The following is a 20,155-nucleotide window of genomic DNA, read 5'->3' on the forward strand; positions in this document are numbered from 1 at the left end:
CAGTACCTAGCACAGTGCCTAGCACAGAACAGAACGAATATGTGTTTGTATTTATATCCAGTTATGAGGAAAACCCAAAACAAACCCCAAACTCTCATAACAGCAACATCTAGATGAAAAAAAAAAATGTGGTCAGTTATGGGGTGGTGCTGATAAGTTCCAGTTCCACAAGTCAAATATCACTGAAAAGAGAAAACTCTGTACCATTCTCAACCAGTCATTTCATTATGCACATGTCATTAATCACGACAAGGCCAGGCAACAGAGCATGTCCAGGGCAAAGGCATCCCCACCACTACCACAGGGGGAAAAAACCTAAAAACTTACATACCTTAGCAATGGAAGCAACACTTTTTTATCCTCATGTTTGAAACCCAGCATATTTCGAACAAAGTAAACAGGCAGGGATGGGAATATGGGATATTATATCTTTCAAGCTTGAGAGTACAGATATAAAAGAGATGTGATTTAATGAGTAAAGATAAGACTAAGAGGTAAGAAGCTTCAATGACTGACTTTTACCACTGAGTTGTTATATAATCTTGGACAAATCACACTCCTGCTGAACTTCAGCTTTTCCTCCACCTATAAACTGAAAGTAATAACACCCTCTTTCCACCTTAAGGGGATAATGTCCTTGGAGCATCTTAAAAGAAATGGGTTACAAAAAACTCAAGGCAGGATTACTACTTTTCGAAGTAAAAGCCAAGTTAGGAACCAACAATAACCAGAGTACACAACTAATGGAGTTCACACAAGGGGGTCTGGCACATACCAATCTGAGGGCAAAGGAGATGACAGCGGCTGTGAAGCAGAATCAGAGAGTACCTCTAATTAATCACCTGACAAACTGAAGGAAATAATTTTATAGAATCAAAACCAATAGAATTAAAATTATACACAGTCTTGAGCCAGCCCTGATGGTTAAATGTCAACACACTCTGCTTCGGTGGCCTGGGTTCAGTTCCCAGGCGGAACCACACCACTCGTCTGTCAGCAGCCATGTTGTGGCAGCAGCTCACACAGAAGAACCAGAAAGATTTACAACTAGAATATGCAACTACGTACTGGGGCTTTGGGGAGGGGAGAAAAAAAATTATACACACTTGCTTTACAAGAAGCCAGAAACCCAGAAAGAAAATGCTAATGGACAGCACCTGCACCTCTATCTCAGCTACAGTGTTGATGTTCAGACTACAAATACTCTAAAACACACTGGTCTCCATCTAGAAAGTCAGGCTAAGCAGCAACAATGAATCAAGCACCTGGTACAAAGGATGTCACCGCAAATTTACCAAGAGACAAGCAAGCAATGTAATCTCTTTTTTGTTCTCATATCCATCTCCCCCAGGTTCTTCATATACAAACTCAGAATAAGGCAGACATCTACTGGGTATAGGCTAACAACTTTACAAAACACTTTGAAGACACAAAACTAAATAAATTCTAATTACTCGTAGTATAATAAAGGGGAGGGGAAAGCTCCAGCTTTTCTGCTACAGATTTTGCTTACCAGGGCTTCCGAAAGTAACTCACAACGATGTAACCTAACGTCTGAGACACAGGCAAGTTTGTGCTCAAAAACAAGGTGTGATCAGCACCGGAAATAGAGAGCCCGAAGTCCCAAATTTGAGACTGACAATCTTCCTTACTCCCTCTTCCCCGAGAAGGATGAAGAAAAAGAAATGAAGTTTTATCTGCAAACTACTCTGGGGGAAACAGTGCACTGAGAACAAAAGAATCTCCAAAAACGCAAAAGGAAGAACAAGGAGGAAACCACTGAACCAAGAAGAAAGTGAAGCTCAGTTTTTAAGTCTCAAGCTATCATCAGAATCAAGAAGACCAGGAGGGCTACCCTTAAGTGCACAAAAATGGCAAGAGATTTTCTATTAGCAAGCAAAGAAAAAAAAGAGTCACTTTTGATGGAAGCAATTTCACAGAGGCACAAACAGCTTAACCCCAGAAATGGGAACTGACCCCAGATGCCTCAGGCAAACAGGCCTAACAACTCTGGCAACAACATACCTTTCATCCACCAACATTAGGAGGCAGAAATAGAGCAGATTTCAAATCACGAAGGATTCTATCTTTCTGTTTTCTGTTTTCTTTGGGAAATGGGCAGTCCCACTCTCCTTCCTGGAGCACCACAATGCCCCCAACAGTTCCTGGAAACCCCTCGAGCCACAGCGACAGCACTGTAAAAAGTTTTGATAACATGAACCCAGGAGTCCTCACAAGCCCCAGGACAGATGAGATCACTCGTCAGACAAATAAGAAAAATAAAACCTGGAAGACGTTAAGAAATTCCTCCAGGTTTGCAGGATGAGTCAGTAGCCAAAGCAGGATTTGAATTCAGGCTTTTCCTTCAGATCCTATCAGAGCCTGACGCCCGGGCCTTGGCTCAGCAGATACTGCGCTCAGTGTTCTCCAGTGTTAGAGTCAGCCCAGGTCAGGTTCTTGGCTCACTAGGACAGGGATAGGAAAAATTTCCCTCAGGCTTCAGAAAAAGGAGAAGTCAAATTATTAAATGCAGAGCTCTTATGCTAAAAGGTCCAGATGCCCCTCCAGCTTGCCAATCACACTTCTCAGCCAATCAAAATAAGGCACTCGATTTAAGAACCAAGTCGGTTCAAGCTGCGTAGAAGCTGATTCCATTTCCCCAACTTTCCAAACAAAAAACACTTCAGGGGAGGGGGAGGATGCAAAAGTAATGATAGACAGCCAACAAACGTTTATTTAACATCTACTACAAACTCAGCACTATTCTAGGCACTGGGGATACCACCGTGCATAAGAACATTCCTGCCCTCAAGAAGCTTATGTAGGGGCTGGCCCAGTGGTGTAGCAGTTAAGTTCGTGCGCACTCCACTTTGGCAACCCAGGCTTCGCGGGTTTGGATACCAGACATAGACCTACACACTGCTCATCAAGCCATGCTGTGGCAGTGTCCCACATACAAAATAGAGGAAGACTGGCACAGATGTTAGCTGAGGGCCAAGCTTCCTCAAGCAAAAAGAAGATTGGCAACAGATGTTAGGGCCAATCTTCCTCACCAAAAAAAGAAAGAAAGAAAGAAAAACTTAGGTGATTACTTATCTAATTAAAAAGTGATAATACTTTCATTCAAGTACTAATAAATGCTAGGAAGAAAATATAGAAAGTAATGTTTAGGGGAGCAGATTAAAGGGAGGAAATCAATAGTTTAGAATCATTTCCTTCTTTTCTATGAATATGAGCCTGAAAAATATGAATAACACAGAAGAAACTTTAAAATATTTTCATATAAATACTACAATAAATATAATCCAACATTACTTCCTATTTTTAAATAATTCTACATAAGGCTAAATTTGAAACAGCATTCAAAGAAAGTATCCTTACCTCAAAAGTAACAGTAATCAAAGTTTTGTAAATACATGGCAGAAAAATCCCGATATTTATCCAATTATCTGCCAACTGATAAAGACAAGTCACATAATATAACACACATATTTAAAGCAATACTTTTTTTTTAAGATTTTATTTTTTCTTTTTCTCCCCAAAGCCCCCAGGTACATAGTTGTATATTTTTAGTTGTGGGTCCTTCTAGTTGTGGCATGTGGGACACCGCCTCACCATGGCCTGATGAGCAGTGCCATGTCCACGCCCAGGATCCGAACTGTCGAAACCCTGGCCACCGAAGCGGAGCGCGTGAACTTAACCACTCAGCCATGGGGCCGGCCCCTAAAGCAATACTTTTATCTAATATTCATTGAACATTTGCCACACACCTGACAGCACTAACTGCTTTTCCACACTTATCTCATTTATTTCTCGCAATGACTCTAAGATAGGTACTACCACTATCCTCATTTCACAAATCACAAAACTGAGGCTTAGAGAAGTTAAATGATTTGCCCACATGGAGGAGAGATTCAAAATCAAATCAGCTGCCAAACTGCGTGCTCTAACCACAGTACACATAGCTTCTAAAGAACAGGCAGTAAACCTCAGACACAGAAAAAAGCCCTTTTCGTGTCCTCACACCTAGGTCATAACTACAAAGAGCTGATTTAGGAGACAGAGAGAGAGTGAATAAATCCAAATTCGTCTGAGTCACAGCACGGTGACTCAGTCTGTGACCTTAGGCAAATTCATGACATCTATGCCTCAACCCACTATCCACAAAGGAGCTGACTTCACCAGAGCTAACCATCACTTGCCTCCTGGGGGGTCGTGAGTGTTAATTAATATCTGTAATATATACACAGATCACCAGATGAAAGAGACAAGGAAAACTATAGCATTATTGTTACTGCTTTGATGCTAGAGAAAAGCACCAGAAATCAAGGTAAGTATGTGATGTGCAAGAATGTAGGGTTTGAGTACTTTGAAAAAGAACCATATAATTAGTTATTTTACTTTTTATTTTTTCCTTTTATTTCACCTTAAAAAGCAATATACACCATATGACCTAGCATTTATCCCAGAGAAATGATAAACATATGTTCACAGCAGCTTTACTGGTAATAGCGAAGAACTGGAAAAAACTCAGATGTTCTTCAAGGGTCAACTGATTAAACAAATTGTGGTACATCCAAACCATGGAATACTACTCAGCAATTAAAAAGAAAGAACTATGGATACATACAATTTGGATGAATCTCCAGGGAATTATACTGAGTGAAAAACACCGGTCCAAAAGGTTACATACTACATGATTCTATTTACATAACGTTCTTGAAATGACAAAGGGTGACAGATTAGTGGTTGCCAGGGATTACAGATAGGGCTGGGGGAGAGCGAAATGGGTCATCTTCTCCCATGGGTATTTTCCCTTGATTCTCTGTGCAAAGCTTTATTGTAACTTTACCGACTGTACTATCTGAGCATTATGATTTGAGACTGGGAGAGGCTAAGAAAGGGCTTCAGGGGAGATCCTTCCAGCGATGGACACGTTGTGTATCGCGACCTGTACCTTGCCTGTATCACTGGCAATACCCTGACTGTGATAGCGTACTATGGTTTTCTAAGATGTTACCACTGGGTAAAACTGAGGAAGGGGCACACAGGATCTCTCTCTCACTATTCTTTCGTACAACTGCATGTAAATCTACATTTATCTCAAGACAAAAGGTTTAATTTTTTTCAAAAAAGGTAACACATGTTCCTTGTAACAAGTCAAACAGTCTGTGGTCAGTCTCCCTCCTGAGCCCGCCCATTCCCACCCTCTTGAGATAACCACGCAAACTCACTGCTTATACAAACACATAAGCATGTAATAGTTCTGTTTTCTGTATCAAAATAAGATCAAACACACTACACACTATCCTGCAGCCTACTTTCTTCACCTATAATCACTTTATTATAGAAAGCTAAAAAAAAATCTTTAAGCGCCAAGCAGGATGGCAGGTACAGAATATTTTCTGACTGGGGTAAATCTGACAAATGTTTACCGTGCTAATGTCAACAGCCGAGTCAGCTGCATTCAGTGAGAGTCAAACAGAGAGTGCAATATAGAAGTAACATTCTAAAGAGATCTGCAAAATGCAGGGTCTTCAGCAGCTACTCGAGGCTCCCGTTCCCCCTAGGCCTCCTCCATTAACCATCCTGTGGGCCCACAGAGGAAGCAATGCTAAAGGATTTCTTTTCAGCAGAAAATTGCAAGAGGGGATAATTCTCCCATGTACTCAAGCCACAGCAAACAAACATCTCGGAAAATACATTCCTCCTTCAAGCAGAAGGGCAAGATGTATTGTTGATAATTTTTTAAACATCATTTGCAATATTAGCTACCACCACTATTCAGTGCTCATGCTTTACAGACTCTCTCTCTAAAGCTCCCTCCTCCCCACGCCTGTCTTACAGATAAAAACCTGGCTCAATGGGAAATAATTTGTCCATGACCAAACAGCCAGTAAGGGTGAAGCTGGCGTTCAAAGCTACAAAACTAGTGCTTTTTCCACTTTATCAAGCTTTTCTATATTATCACATGCCAACAGAAGAGAGTCAATGAATTTAACAAGTGTATTTAGGCAGAAGCCATTTTCTAATATGTCTGCTGACTTTGATTCAACTTTTTTTTTCTCATTTAGCATATTTGGGGGGGACTATATTATGTGCCAAGCCCTACTATAGGTGACACGGACAGAGAGGTGGGAACAAACACAGCAAAGCCCAGCCATCTCAAAGAGCTTTCAGTCTAGCGCGAGAGGACTGCAATACGCTGTTAAGTGTAACTACCACACTGAAATGCGGCCAGTGTCACCCTCAAGGAAGGACAGCGTGCTCTGGGTTTGGAGAATGCAGCTATCCTCCCCAAAACAGATGAAAATCCCTCACGTTAGCTTCCTTACAATTGTTCTTAGTTTCAACACTGCTCTGATCGTTCGACAAGTCACACATTGTTTCCTTTCTTGATCCTTGGGCAACACGTCTGCGATGTCCTTCTACACATAACGCTGGCCTGGACACACTCAATAAGTAAGAACGGAAGTCACCAGCTCGAATCAGCATAAAGCTCCTTCTCCAAAAATAATCCTGTAATTTTTTGAAATTTTGGCACTGACAATGAAATATCTTTAAGCTTTTCGGTCAAATCATGGATGTACAGAGTTAAAAGTGACTGAGACATCATTTTGAACACAAAATCTTAAAAAGTTAAATTCACCCGTCCATTGTTTCCAGTCTCACTAAAGGCAGCTCTGAGACAAAAAGCCCAGGTTTCCCAACTCATTGCATGGGGTTCCTTCCAACTGCTGCTTCTCTCTTTAAGTCCAATGAAAATGAACTTAATCAAAGTCAAGTTTCCTCACTTCATAAATGACAGATGCATCCACGAATAAATAATCATGCGCAGTTTAAAGACTAACTTTATCAAAAACAAACATGCTAAGCACTCATGATGAGGTACATACGGAGGTAAGGACTGCCTATCCTTGACGTGGCAGAAGCTCTTCAGGCATTTGGGAGGAAAACGTCAGCATGTTAAAAAATTGCCATCACACCACCACCACCATCTTAGCAATAGCTAGCATTTGGGGGGTATCTACTGTGAGCCAGCCACTTTACCTGTTATTGCTGATCCTTACACCACTCTTGAAAGACAGGTGTTATCACCGCATTGTACATTTGCGCTCGCCAGGTTTCAAGGAGTATCCCCGAATCCACGGCTACCCAGGGGCTGAGCTAGAACTCTAACTCGAGTCCGTGCTCTCCTCCCACTAGCCTATGCTCCCTAAGGACACGGTGACTGCACTGCAGGCGTGGCTGTGCCATCAAGTCATGACTGACAGTTACCTAACTGAACCATCTTTTCAACCTTCAGATTGTTTTAACTAATGTTCTTTCATGGTTCCTCAGTGGTCTTCCAGATATTCCTTTTTTTTTTTTTAAGAAGCAAAACGATCGTTTCAAAATGAAATCTTATTGTGAAAACACTAAAATACCAAACAGATCAAAGTTGAGCTGCTCTGGTTTACGCAGAGTGGGAGAACCAAAGCTTTTCTCTTCTCTCGCGGCCACCCCCTAGGCACCTCCAAAAAACACAGTTTGAAGAACACGAGCTTAAAAACAGAAGATTCTGCCTTCTGCATCTGAGCTTTGCCATTCACTCTATAATCTCTGGCAAGAAAATATTTCATTTTTTCTTGTCCTTTACAATAGAGATGCCACCATCAACTTTATAGGTTTGTTATGAATATTACATGGAGGAACAAATATCAAATTCCCAGCACAGTAAGCATTTAAAAGTTGGCCCCCTCTCTTTTATCCTGCAGAGGTAACAGTCGTTGCCAATTCAAGAAAGCTCAATAAATCTATCTGATGATATTTTCAGTAGGAGAGAACTGAACAAGTAAATGCTCCCATAGCTCAACTAAAACAAACCAACCTAAAAAATCCTTCGTTAAAGGTACCAACAGTAATACCCCCTCCCAGCTTAGCTTCCCAGTCAGAGGCCCACGGACGGCGAAGCTCGATTTGATACTAACAAGAGACCCCTTAGGAGATATACCTTAATGAAAACCCTAAGTCTCAGGTAAAAGAGTTGATGTTCTGAGTACTTTAACTTTGGCATTTCCTGAGCTGAGCACTGAAACTGGCAACTTAATACTACATTTAATGAGTATTTTTATGTTCATGTTCTACAACAGAATCTAATGTTCATTTGCTCATCTTCTGGGCTTCTATTTCTCCAGGCAGCACAAACCAAAAATACGTTTATGTCATATGTACCTTCACCGAAGCAATTTTAACCTGGTCCTTCCTGAACTCTTAGTGATAATGTGTTCCCATTTCTACACGTGCAACAGGAGACCAAATCAATTTTTACAGGAAAGAGATTCTCAGTCCCCATCTAAGCCCAGCCAATAACTCTCCAGTCACACACTCTATGGACACTGCAGATGCTGGCTTTGATCCCTACAGTTTAAGAAGGATCATAACAATCAGAAAACATCATACAGCCATGGAAAGACTCATTCACAAGAAAGAACACAGCCTTGAGCATTCAACATGGGAGCCAACAAGATTCAGAATGCTAATCATCTATTTTACCAGGAGACCTTGAGCAATTCACCTACTCTCTATTGATTATTTCTTCATAAGGAAAATGAAAATATACTCATTAAAATGCCAGAGATACCGTTTTGATTAACCATCAAACAACTATGTTCTGGGGTTACCAGGGACCTCCACAAGTCATCTTTGTCATCTCCCTCATTTCTTAACAAGCCCACACCTAAATCATCCTAGAAAGACAATTATCAAGTCTTTGGGGAAGATATTTCACAACCGCCTTTGGTAACTTTCCAGCACCTCGTAGTTAGGAAGTTCTTTCTAATTTGTAATCTATATCCCTCCTGTTGCAATTAAAACACATTCCCTCTTGTCTTGTCCTCTATGGAAAGAGAACATCTGCTTACCACCACCTGAACAATATCCCTTCAAGAGATTATAAAATATAGGAAGCCCATTTCAAACAGCTTCATGCAAACGCGACGTGCTTTTAAAGGGGTCACCTTAGACAATGAACATGATTAAGAGTCTTAAATTCCCAATTCCATCACTGACTGGCTCTGAAGATGACAGGAAGTTAAAACGATGCAGACGCTGTACTTCAATTATCCCATCAGTAAAATGCAAATAATAAAACCAGTGAGTTAGGAGAACTCACTTCCTCAAAAGGTTAAACCTACAGGAAAGAGATTCTCAGTCCCAATCTAAGCCCAGCCAACTCTCAAAGCTCACACTCTATGGAAGCTGCAGATGCTGGCTTTGGTCCTTATGGTTTAGGAAGAATCATAACAATAATGCATTACCACAGGGACCTGCAATTCCACTCCTAGGTACATATCCAAAACAACTGAAAACAAGTACATGCACATGCATGTTTACAGCGGCATTATTCATGATATCCAAAAGGTGGAAATAGTCCAAATGTTCATCAACGGATGAATGGACAAAGAAATTATGGTATCTACATACCCAAAAGGTTACATATTACATGATTCCACTTACATGAAATATCCAGAACAGATCAATCCATAGGGACACAATGCAGACTGCTGGTTTCCAGGGGCTGGTGGAAGGGGGGAGTGAAGAGAAACTGCTTAATCAGAAGGAGGTTTTACTCTGGAGTGATGGAAATGTTTTGGAACCAGAGAGAGGTGGCAGTCGCACAACATTGTGAATGTACTAAAATGCCACTAAACGGTTCATTTTAAAATGGTTAATTTTATGTTATGTGAATTTTACCTCAATAAATTATTTTGTAAAAAAGAATGCTAGGAGAACTAACGGGGACAATATCCACAAAATGCTTAGCTCTTCCCAGGAAAGCCATCATATAAAATTCTAGGTAGAATGACAACCAAAATGTTTAACATTACCTCAATATAGCCTATCAGACTCTCAGCAAAGAGTATGTAATGGGAAACAAACAAGAAACCAAAAGTCTAGAGTCACAATTATACAGTATCCCATAGGGAAACAAGAGCCAAGAAATAAGTGAGTGAAGAAAGATAAAGTAAATAACCAAGCACATTAGCTAATTAACTATAGCAACAATGACCATAGGAAAGCAATAAGAAAAAATAAAGGTAAAGAAAGAATTTTAAAAGCCAATAATAACAAAATATGGACCCATTAGGTAAGGAGGTGAAAATAGAAAGGCTAATGGCACTAACGTTGAAAAGTACATAAACCCTTAAATTCCGAGGCCACATATAAGGACCATGAGAATCATTACTCTCACCATCTTGCAAGTATCCTCATTGCCTTGCCCCTTTCTCCTTTTATACAACCTCCTGGCAAGACACCAAGGCTAAGCAGCCAAGGACACAGAAATGAAAAGGTATTGTTCCTACCGTCATGGACCTTATTATATTACTTCTTCTTAAAGTATTACTTCTTACGGAGAGGCAGACAGGCTAATAATCAAAATATACAGACCATTTTCACTTCCTCCCTTTCCACTTCTTAAACCCACTCCAATCTGGCTTCTGGCCCTACATTCCTCCAACATTTTTCTTGCTATGATCATCAATGATCTCTGTTGCTAAATCCAACAAAATTTAGGTGATCACTTCCTTCTTGAAACATGCGCTGCTATCAGTTTCTGAGATTTTCTCTTAAATTCCTTGGAGCTTGGTCCTGAGCACTCTTCTCCTCCTGGTCTATACACACCCTTCCTCTAGGTAATCTCATCCATTTTCCTTGGCTGTAAATACCACCTATATACCAAGAGCAGCCAGATTTATTTCCAGCGCCACTTTTGAGCACTAGCTCAAAGACTGCGTACTTGATGTCTCCACTTCTATGTTTTCACAGACATCTCACACTTAGCATGACTCAAACCGAGGTCTTCATTCCACTCCCCAATTCTAGTCAAAATCTGCTTCTCCTCCAATGTTTCTGTCTCAAAAATGGCAACTTCATCTACCCAGATGCTCATGCCAGAAATCTGGGAATCATACTTGACACCTTCCTCTTCCCACATATCCAAGCCATCATTAAGTCTTGCCTGTCCTAATTCTAAAATATCTACTGAATCTTTCTACTTCCCTCAATCTCCACTGCCTACAGCCTAATCCAAACCATCATCACCTTTGGCCTGGACCACTATAACACATCCTAATGATTATACTTCCCTGACTTGTTCTGTTTCCAAATTTTCCACAATTTCCAAATTTTTTTCGACAAATTTCCAAAAATTTCCACAATGTAGCCAGAGTAATCTTTTAAAGTCATCTATTAGGTCACAACACTCATTCTTAAAATCCTCAAAGGGGGGCTGGCCCCGTGGCCGAGTGGTTAAGATTACGCACTCCGCTGCAGGCGGCCCAGTGTTTCGTTGGTTCAAATCCTGGGCGCGGACATGGCTCTGCTCATCAAACCACACTGAGGCAGCGTCCCACATGCCCCAACTAGAAGGACCCACAACGAAGAATATACAACTATGTACCGGGGGGCTTTGGGGAGAAAAAGGAAAAAAATAAAATCTTTAAAAAAAAAAAAACAAAAAACCCTCAAAGGTTCCTATTATACTTAGGGGAAAAATCCAAAATCCTTGACACAGTCCGAAGTCTGTACTCTTGTCCTGTGCCCCTCTCCTGCCTCACCCACTGCTCACTGTATTCCAGCCACACAAATGTTCTTTCGGTTTCTCAAATGTGCCAAGTTCTTTCCCACCTCAAGACTTTCATATATGCTGTTCTCTTTACCTTCCCCTTTCATGCTTCTCGTCTCTGCTTAAATACCACTTCTTCAGAGAAACCCTCCCCAAAGCTCCAATATAATTCAGGTTCCCCCACTATACTCTCTTTTTCACTTTTCCATCATAGGACTTTACACACATTGCAAGTATACTTCCACTGGTGTATTTTTTGTTTATTGTCTCTCTCTCTCCCCTCTGGACTAAGGGCATGGACAACATCTATTTCTTTCACTCTAGCCTTAGTATGGTGGCAGTAGTTTAGAGAGTTTAGAATTGTTTAAAGTAGGTTACAATCAGTATAATTTACGGATTAAGAGGAGGAAACTATGGAGCCAGGCTGCCTGGATTCAAATCCTGGTTCCACTAGTCACTAGCTCTATGACCTTGAGCAAACCGCTCAACCCCTCTGTGCCACAATTTCCACATCTATAAAATGGCGAGAATAAAAGTAGCTACACCATAAGGTTGTTATGAGAATGAAAAGAATCAATGACACAAAGCACCTAGCCAAGTACCTGGCACAAAGCACTTCAGTAAGTATTGGTTCTGATCAGCTCTTATGGTCTCCTCACCACCTACCACAGAGGGAGACATTCAATAAACATTTACTGAATGAATAACTGAAAAAGAACAGACTCCACTCTTACCATTAAATAAGGTTGTTGTTGGGTTTTTTTCCTGCTGAAGAAGATTGGCTCTGAGCTAACATCTGTGCCAGTCTTCCTCTATTTTGTACATGGGTCTCTGCCACAGCATGGCTGCTGACAAGTGGTTTAGTTCTGCCCCTGGGGACCGAACTCAGGCGACCAAAGTGGAAAGCGCTGAACTTAACCACTAGGCCATGGGGCTGGCCCCTAAATCAGTTTTTTAAAATGACAGAGCAGGACTATTATAAAGATATAGAGAAGAAAATATGAACAGTTAACGCAAAGACTGAAGCCACCCACAATTTACAATGGCATAAAGAGACAAGAGTAATCAAAAACTAACTCCACTGGATTCCTTGCATACCACTATGCAAAAAACATGTTCACTCTTCCACAAGTTTACCCAAGGTGATTTGGTAGCTTTGACTTTTCCCTAAATGTCATTTTTTTCCATGCCTTTAATCAACTTCTCCGAAATCCTTCAAGCACCAATCACAGTTCAAATAGATGGTAAAATTCAGATGCTAACATCTTCTACCTGTTTTGCAAAGAAATGTTCTTCTGTTCCTAAAATAACTCTGGCCTGTTATGCTACATATATTACAAAAATCCTCAAAACTTTGCCATTTATCTGACACTTGGAACTCTTTCAGAAAATTTTGTTTTCTACGTTTCTCTTGCCCAGTAGACTCATCTGCTTACTTTAATTTGAAGGGCAGTGAGGGGAAGGAGGGACTGACACGCTGTTTTTTGTTTTTTGTTTTTTAACATTTTATTTTTCCTTCTTCTCCCCCAAGCCCCCCGGTACACAGTTGTATATTTTTAGTTGTGGGTCCTTCTAGTTGTGGCATGTGGGACGCCGCCTCAGCATGGCTTGATGAGTGGTGCCATGTCCATGCCCAGGATCCGGACAGGTGAGACCCTGGGTGGCCGAAGCGGAGTGCGCGAACTTAACCACTCGGCCTCGGGGCCAGCCCCTGACATGCTGCTTTAACTGCCTGTTCCCTCTTCAAGTCCTCTTCAAGTTTTCTCAAGACTGTAAACTTCAATCTAGTATCACTATTATTTGTTCTCCTTCTGAAGAACACACAATGTGTTTTCTGTTTGTTTTCTGAGGAAGATTAGCCCTGAGCTAACTGCTGCCAATCCTCCTCCCCTTGCCAAGGAAGACCGGCCCCAAGCCAACATCCATGTCCATCCTCCTCCACCCCATACGTGGGACGCCTACCACAGCACGGCTTTTTGCCAAGTGGTGCCATGTCCGCACCCGGGATCAGAACCAGCGAACCCCGGGCCACCGAGAAGCGGAACGTGCGAACTTAGCTGCTGCGTCACCGGGCCAGCCCCTGAACATACAAATCTTTATCTTCTTATAACAATCATATTGAAATGGTAACAGCTGGCACAGATAGTGCTATGTGCTGTTAAATGCCTTACATCTATCAACTCCTTTAATTCTCACAACAACTGTGTGATAGTCTACAGATGAGAAGAGGCACAGAGAGGCTGAGTAACTTGCCCAAGTCACAGAGTAGTGGCACTGGGATTTGGACCCAGACTGCCTGGCTCCAGAGTCAGTGCCACTATGTTATTCAAGAGTCTGGGAAGGGGCCGGCCCCATGACCAAGTGGTTAAGTTTGCACGCTCCACTTCAGCGGCCCTGGGTTTCACCAGTTCGCCTCCTAGGCATGGACACGGCACCACTCAACAGGCCCCGCTGAGGCGGCGTCCCACATGCCACAACTAGAAGGACCCACAACTAAAAATATACAACTCTGTACCAGGGGGCTTTGGGAGAAACAGGAAAAATAAAATCTTTGGAGGAAAAAAAAAAGAAATTAAACTCATTAGTCAAGCAAGCTGGATATTTATAAGTCATAGTTATCCTTTATGATGCCAAAGCCAGTGTCATCACACATTAAGTAAGAGACAAATATTACATGGAGCAATCTTAAATGAAGGCTTCCACTGTAATGGCAGCAGGGGAACTTTAATTTACTGAATCATGGTATGTTGTGATTGCAACTTTTTAGGGGGATTAAGGATGTCATAACTGAAGACTCCAATCCCAGTGAACAGCCAGGGAACACCTTCCTCACTGCTTCATCTCTCTGTCAGCCCTTGTTTGTTTCCTTCAAAGCACAGCCTAAATTTCAATATTCATCAGATACCTAGTCAACTCTGTTCCCCAGTGGAATAAACTGTACGAACCAGAACACTCATGTCTACCTTTGTACCCCAGCATCTAATGAGCATTCAATAATATTTGCTAGATGAACGAAAGTCTGAAAAGGTGAGGGTGGAACAGAGTCACAATCAAGAAATAGTTCCGGGGCTGGCCCCGTGGCCGAGTGGTTAAGTTAGCGCCCTCCGCTGCAGGCGGCCCAGTGTTTCGTTGGTTCGAATCCTGGGCGCGGACATGGCACTGCTCATCAAACCATGCTGAGGCAGCGTCCCACATGCCACAACTAGAAGGACCCACAACGAAGAATATACAACTATGTACCAGGGGGCTTTGGGGATAAAAAGGAAAAAAAATAAAATCTTAAAAAAAAAAAGAAAAGAAATAGTTCCAAAAGGTCTGAGAGGAATATTTCATAGCTCAGGAAAAACCACAGTCCAAGAACAATACTCAATGAAGAAAGGAGAAAGTTTAGGTAGAAAAGTGGAGATTATCAACCCCACAAGCAAAGGAACAGACAGAGAACGAGACAGAAAAGATACTTCCTACACTAATCTACAGACAGCCAAGCCAGCACTAACTGGAAGAGAGGGCGTAAACAACCTAGTCTCCCCCATCTCAACACACAGCACCTAAACCCCGGCTTTCACTAGGACTTCCAAGCACTTACTCCTCTCCACATCCACATGAGTAAGCTCCTCCAACGCCGCTGTAGTGTTTGTCACCACTAGCCTCCATGACTGTCACGCGTAACGCTGCCCTGAAAGAACTAAGTTGTCCAAGAACCTAGATGACATCCGTTCATTGTTGCCGTAAGATAGCACAGAAGTTAACATTTGAAGAGCACTTTATCTTTTGAAAGCAGCTTCACGCACTTTTTCTCAACGGAAGTATTATGATAGAAGTATTATCTTTCCCATTCTTTACATGCGGACTCATAAAAGCATTCAAAGCCCTCGATTTGAATACCAGCTCTACTACATGGCAGCTGGGTGATCTTGGTCAAATTATTTACTCTCTCTGAGTTCAGTACCCACGGGGAAAATAGTATCTATCTTAAAGGACTGCTAGGAGTGTTAAATGAGACAACCCATGTAAAGGACATGACACATAAGTGCTCAATAAAGGACAGTAACCTTTCCTATAGCCTCCTTAAATAATTTGTACACGATTTCTCAGCAAGTAAGCTGGTAAATTTAAGACTTAAACCCAGGTCTCCTGATTCCTTAATCTGTTTTCTTCTTACCACATCACTTTGGCAGACTGCCACATGCTACTGGGCACATAAATACATTCCGCCAATAAGTGATCGCAAAATTTTTATAAGTAACTAATTTTAGCTTTGCGCAAAGGAAAAAAAAATAGATCTAATTAACTTGGAGGGAAAAGGGGTTTGATATTATAAAATATAAATTACCCCCAAACCACAGGACAGGTTGTACCATAGCACTTCTGTAAAAACAGAAATTATGACAAGAAACAGAAAGTTCTCTCTGGGTTTATGAGGAACAATTGGAGAAAGAAACAAGAATGACTATGATTAAAGGAACTTAAGGGGTTTTTTTGGTAAACCAAACCACTGGGCAAAAAGATCTGTATTCCATTCCAAAATAAGTCTATCAAGGCTGAGACACATCTTAAAAAAAAAAAGAGGCCTCAGTATGCTAACAACAAAACTTTTTCTCTAGTTCCTTTAAGAGTGGGATACATGGGAAGAGTGAGATAAATTGTCAACATAAACTGCCAACATTCATGGAGATCCTTAAAGACCATAAATGTTTAGATTTAGCATTAATAAACAGCATAAAGCAGTCTGACCAAAAGAGAAAAAGTTCTGTAAGTTTTATAACACGTGTTGAAAATATTTTGAAAATTATACGGCATAAAGTTATTACTCTGCTAATAAAAATGACTAATTTTTATCAAGTGATATACATAACTCCTTCCAGGACAAGTTCTAGATGACACTCAAAGAAGTTCACATTTTTAATAATCTCCAAGAACTTTCCTACTAAAGAGAAGACGGAATACCTCAGTCACATTCTGAACCTGTAAATTTCCGAAAGGAAACTCCAGAAGAGAGCTTGATCTGACATTGACAGAATAACACAAGATTTAACCAAGAAGGGTAAAAGTGGAGTGAATTTCGATCACAAAGCACATGAGAAGCTGATAAGAAGCTGCATCCCCATATCCTCCCCACCGCAACTAAATTTCTTGCCCTCCTCAATTCAACATCTCTGCTGTTTCCTACAGAAACGTAACAAAACGTTCCTAACATTTCTCTGTGGTACTCACAGCATACTCCATTTATTATTTAGCGTTCATTAGGAGCCACTCAGAGACTCTCTAACTCTAAATTTTACACAGCATCCATTAAACACCAGGAGATAATGTGCTTCCTTCTCTAAATTCTCTCCTCTGACATAAAGTCTTTTCTATCACAAAAAATTTTTCAGAGAACACACATTCTTAGCCTAACTTCCCAATCTAGATTCTCCATAAAGATAGTCTGGTGGCTTTTCATTAATCCCTTTCTGGAAGTACAGAGGTCCTTATAACTAGGAAAAATCATTCATGATCAAGGGCCCTTCATTTAAATCTTGCTGACCTCACACCCCCCAAAAAAATTAGAGCAACAATAATCTTTCCAAAACTCATATGAGAATTCTAAAATTATTAAAGGAACATAGATTTGTAGAGTTTCCATCCAAGAACTAAGAATTTAGTCTGCTCTCCCTTAAAACAATTCTGTTACTGATTCTACATACTGTGGAAATACTTATTCAACCTAGAATGACCTCTAGGCTGATTATTTTTTTCGACAAAGAAGTCACAGAAATTAGGATCATGACACTAAATCCAATGAAAATAAAATGAGTAAGAACACTTAGTCCCCAAAGTTTCCAAGTTGGGAGAGAAAAGGAAAACATAATGGAGTTCCCAGAATGTTAACTTTTCATTTAAATATCTCAATATTTGAATGATTCCTACACACAGCTTTTTTAACTCTTAGTACATGCAGTAACTAACCCCCTAACCAAAGATAACAAAACTGTTCTGAAAGAGACCCCTTGGGTTTTCTTTGGATTCTTCCTAGAAAGCAAACTCTCTCGGGACAAATATCTGACTTCAAAATCTGAGCATCCTCTGCTGGACATTAACCACTCAACAGCAGAGTTGAAAGACGTCCACTGAGAAACAGGCTGAGGGGAAGGAGGAGAAATAAGTATCAACCAGAAGGCAAAGCGGACAGCAAACAAAATTTTCTATCAAGAAAGAAAAAGAAACTGTTACTGCTACTCTCGCTAAAATGATACAGACTTTGAAAAGCAAAACCAGCCACAAGATCGCATGGTCCCTTGACTTCTGAAGTCCCCAGAGACAGAATCTATATTCCTAGGAAGGAGGGATTACAGACAACCAAACGGGAAACCACTGACTGGTAAAATGAAAAAAAAAAAAAAAGTGAACTGGTAAATGACAAAAAACGACATTTAAAGATCTGTCGGGGATATGGGGAAAAGTCACATCCCAGACCTCAGCCTCAGTTTCCCTACCCGAAAAAGGCGAGAATGTGACACTTCGCTCCGAGGAGCGAGAGGGCCTTGTTCTACATGCCTCCACCTACTCAAGGGTCCCTTCAAAGGCTGGACTCAGAGGGGATCCTCAGTGCAATTGAGTCATGACACCCAGAGCATTGGGGGCGGGGAGGGGGGAAGAGACTAAGGGGGAGGGTCAAAGCGCGCAAAGCTCCATCCGTTCCTGGAAAGCGATTTTCCCCACACACTGGGGGTGCGACACCCGCCCTCGACCCCACATCCCCTCCCTACCGAGCCACACCGGGAAGCCCCAGCATCTCTCCCTCTTTCCGGCTTCTCCCTCAGCTCTCCGCCGCCTCTCCGACCGCGCCCCCGAGCCCAGCCGCGTAGCTCCTCCTCTGGCCGTGACTCCGCGACCGAGCCGCCCGCCCACCCGCCGGCGCCAAGGTCTTCGCAACCCGGCGGCGGAAGGATGCCGGGCCCGGCCTCCCAGACTCCTCCGGGCCTACCTGCAAGGCGGGCGGGGGCTCGGTCGGCTGCCCAGCGGCTGGACTGAGCCACAGAGAGGAAGAAGAGGCAGGGAGGTAGCAAGGGATCCGCTCCACCGACCAGCGGGAGAAAGCAGCTTGAGCGCGCGGCCTCGCGGAAAAGTCAGGCTTCGACCCGGTGCCGCCGCCGCTCAGGAGACATCAAGCAAGAAGACGGCGCAAAAGATCACCGAATCCACGATCGCCCCAGACATCAAAGCAGGAGCGCCCGAGCAATCGTTCAAGGAACTACAGTCGAGCGCCGAAAAACAGCTCCGCTCCGACTCAAGGTCCGGCTCCTGTCCAAGGCATAAGTAAACAAGCCCAGATCAGAAGCCATGGAGTAAAGGAGCTTGTGCTTCTGCCATTTTCTGTGTTGGTTGCCGGCTGTCTTAGTTATTTAGAGAACCGAAGTTTTTATTGGGAGTGTTGAAGATCAAGTCATAGCACAGTAACACGTTGTCTAACTATAGGTGGGCGACTGCCTTAGGGACTCGCAACATTATTTATCCCAATTGAGCAAATTTGGCTCTTAGTTTTCTCACAGAACAGTGAGGTGAATAAACGATATACAGAAATATATATATGATATATATGATCGAGGCACGAAGAGAGAATCCAGACTGAGGAACAAAGTGAATAATGTCTATTTAAAGCTCCAATTTGGCTCCCATAAACATAGCAAAGAGAAGCTGGGAAAATTCAGGGTTGAGTGGTCTGACCTTAAGACAGGAAAAAACGTAATACACGTACTGCTTTCCTCTTTTGTTTCCCTCCAAAGGCCGAAACCATGGGTGTGCTTCTTACTAAATGAACAGACGTCTCTTTGGGTTCAGAACCTGTCAAAGTGTGTTGACATTTTCGTCGTCACAGTAGCTTCTTTCTGAAGTCTCTTAGTAGACAAACTAATATGCTTAGCACAAATATGGATTAATATGTACACCCTGGGTGCAATTCAGTAAATCACATAGATCCCTACAAATATGGATTACCAAGTGTGGGCAATAACACAGTTTATCCTACCTCCTCCTAAGAAGGGGGGAGACTTGGAGAGTAAAGGTGTAAAATGGAAACAAGATAGTCCCAGCTCTTAAAGAGTTTATAGTCTAATCAAAGTGAAAGACACCCCCCGCATCCTTACAATATTAGCTTTATTTACAATTTATTGTAATTTTTTAAAAATCTCCTTTAAGTCAATGAAAATACTTAAGGGACAACTTGTATATATAATGGAGGATAAGACAGCACCCATAATATGAGGACAAAACACAGGGCTTTCAGGTAGCCCATGGCATAGTAGTTGAGTTTGGCAGCACTGGTTCTTGGTTTGGATCCCAGATGTACACCTACACAACTCATTAGCCATGCTCTGGTGGGGACCCACGTATAAACTGGAGGGAGATTGGCACAGATGTTAGCTCAGGGCTAATCTTCCTCGAGTAAAACAAAGAGGAAGATTGGCAAGAGATGTTGGCTTGGGGCAAATCCTCCTCAGCAAAAATACCCCAAAACACTGGGCTTTTGTTGTCTACCACTGTTTGAGGAAACTTTTTAAGTCAGTA

The 20,155-nt window shown here is 41.9% G+C and overlaps 1 protein-coding gene across 29 annotated transcripts in view; it reads right to left on the bottom strand.

The window, feature by feature from the left end:
• The window catches only part of AMBRA1 (autophagy and beclin 1 regulator 1), a 157,877-nt gene extending 138,826 nt beyond the window's left edge, over positions 1 to 19,051 (bottom strand). For 7 of the 29 annotated variants that reach the window (XR_011524095.1, XR_011524097.1, XM_070564993.1 and 4 more), the window contains exon 1: positions 18,576 to 18,782. The gene's annotated coding sequence lies outside the window, so the exon portion shown is untranslated. Of the gene's footprint in view, positions 1 to 2,025; positions 2,466 to 18,357 lie in introns of those variants that run through there. The other 22 variants (XR_011524094.1, XR_011524096.1, XM_070564985.1 and 19 more) reach the window with 19 other exon arrangements.
• Between the last annotated feature and the right edge of the window lie 1,104 nt (positions 19,052 to 20,155).

Source organism: Equus przewalskii, chromosome 11, assembly GCF_037783145.1.
Source record: "Equus przewalskii isolate Varuska chromosome 11, EquPr2, whole genome shotgun sequence".
In the NCBI taxonomy this organism is placed as follows: Eukaryota; Metazoa; Chordata; class Mammalia; order Perissodactyla; family Equidae; genus Equus; species Equus przewalskii.